Source organism: Penaeus japonicus, unplaced genomic scaffold (genome assembly GCF_977035675.1).
Source record: "Penaeus japonicus unplaced genomic scaffold, GWHDUDI00000001_assembly GWHDUDI00000007, whole genome shotgun sequence".
NCBI lineage: Eukaryota > Metazoa > Arthropoda > Malacostraca > Decapoda > Penaeidae > Penaeus > Penaeus japonicus.
Window position 1 is genome coordinate 13,700,288 of NW_028234409.1, and position 2,500 is coordinate 13,702,787.

At 38.5% G+C, this 2,500-nt stretch overlaps 1 protein-coding gene across 1 annotated transcript in view; it reads left to right on the plus strand.

The window, feature by feature from the left end:
- The window catches only part of LOC122246611 (protein patched homolog 2), a 15,553-nt gene that overhangs the window by 1,252 nt on the left and 11,801 nt on the right, over positions 1-2,500 (plus strand). The gene's annotated exons all lie outside the window — the stretch shown is intronic.

The window sequence follows — 2,500 nt, forward strand, 5'->3', positions numbered from 1 at the left end:
CGAAATGTCAGATTCTTCGGGAATTCATGGGCACTGATACGTAAAAGGTTAGAGTTATCAAAGGCGAGAGTTATCTTTAGAAGGAGAGTATAGGATCAGCTGGACAAACTTTACGGATTATAAGCGATTAGTAGAAAGATAGGCGATTTCTGTTAAAAACGGGAATAACGAATTCATTGTAAAGGTGCAGTGCAGACTCCTCAAGCGGATTAAATTGATATTCACGACTTCCTTTATACACTTTTGTCAACAATACAAACCACCAATGCATTTGCGTTACAGATAAATCAGGAAATATTTACATGTTATTCAACGACATGATCGAACGCTTGTGCCAGCGGTACTCTAACTACCTCTCACGTCTTCACCGCGATCGTGACGTGTGGCGGACAGACCATAGGCAGGAGAGGGAAAGTGACCATTTGTGAAACCCGTAATTATTTCACTTGGCTCTTACGCCGACAAACCAGGAAGTGGTATTCATTCTACATACTAAGTACTCACTAGCGCTCTCTCATTGTGTAAAGTATGAGTAGTATTGAAGTAAACCTTGTATACGTAATTAAAAGATGCAGTATGTCCGTGAAGAGCCCAGAAAATGGAAAGGGAAAGTGACTATTTATGGAAGCCATCATTATTCCGCTGGACTGTAACACCGATCGATCAGCAAGTGGTAATTATTCCACTTATATTTTGATATTTCCTTATTGTGAATTTGGATTAGTATTAATTCTTATAGACGAAATCACAAGATGCAGTGTGTAATCTGAGTAATCATCGTATCCATAAAAACTGATTCTGTCCTAAAGACACATCAGTAGTTTATTGTGACATGCAGAAAAAAATATGCATGGGAATAATCAATTTAACAATGCAATTATATGATTGACGTCTCAACAGTACCTATACATGAGGATTATGCAAAACACCAACCCCATTTCCTAACCCCTTCTTTCACACCAGGGGGAAGAGGTTTCAGTTGCTCCATAACCGAAATTCAACATCTTACCAACATCATTAAATCCTTAAGTACCTATGGTCAACCGAGCAGTCCACCACGAGGACGAAAAGGGGTGGAGTGCCTAACACATATTCAGTTGCATGGCTCCGAACATGGCGTAATCCACATAAGTGTTCATGCCAAATGTACTTATTGACGGGATCTCTCTCTCTGTCTCTCTCTCTCTCTCTCTCTCTCTCTCTCTCTCTCTCTCTCTTTCTCTATCTATCTCTCTCTCTCTCTCTCTGTCTAGCTCTCTCTCTCTCCGTTTTCATGGAATTTTAAAGGAATACATCTTTCAGGATTCTAAGATGCAAAGAAATTCGTCTTTTCACATATACTTTCATTACATTAGCATATACATTTTTTTTTTTTTTTTTACATTTCATGTATGTTATGATATGCCGATTGACGTATATCATGTTAGCCTCTTGTACATTTCCATATTCCTCAGAAATGAAAACACTTCAGCACTTCACCGTCTCATCTGAATAAACATCCATAGTAAAAAGATACACAGACAATGCCAACAATACCATATACATTCAATAACTGTAATTAATTCTCCAGTCAATATTATTTCAGTCGACACGCACATCCGACCGCTAATCCATACACCACAATGAGAATCCTCAGTCAACTTTTGCCCTCATTGTAATTCGGTGATTGTGTAATTGTGTGATTGTTTGCGTTACGCGTTCATACAGCCTTGTTCTTCGGGCGTCGCGGTTCAGGGAATGAGTATTTCGCGGACTCATCTCCATGTGGGAGTGAGGATACGATAAGATTTCTTTCTTCCACTTACTCCTTTTCATGACCTGACATGCTTTTTCGAAAGATGTTACCTAATTGTCTATAGTGAGATCACTTGCTGATTGATGGTGTCTTAATTAATTGATGGTGGTCTAATTAAACTCCTGGAGTTGTGCAAGACAGTGGAAAAAAACGGTATTACCTTCCAATTCCAAGTGAGTATTCTGTTCCTAATTCTTTATATCATTACATAAAATACAGTAATTACGGCACCATATTCTACATGTAATATGATATGTTACAGGAATATAGATTACTTGTGCTCATGAAAAAAGGCCCTATCTTAATTAAAATAGCACTTTTACTTCCCTGATTTTGACTAAAGGACACTTTTGATAAAGAGAGAGAGAAAAAAAACAGGGGATTAACCGCCCGTTAATGGACGTCCCTGATCACGTTACGCAGTGTCGTAACATGATCATTGAACCATACACACTTCGACATACTACACGCATTTCACCTTCATTATATCGAGTGCAGGAATGTGGACAATATTAATTTACCCAGCTAGAATCTTTTAAAAAAATATCTTTTAATTATATAACGAAAGTTTCTACGGTGGAACGAAAATTTACAGTTCAAGAATATCCGAGGTAGCAGGTTCCTTTTGGCACCTCTATTCGTGCCTCTGATATTGTGACCTTGACCCAGGGAGGCTGTAATGGCGAAATTCATGGGCAGGAAGGC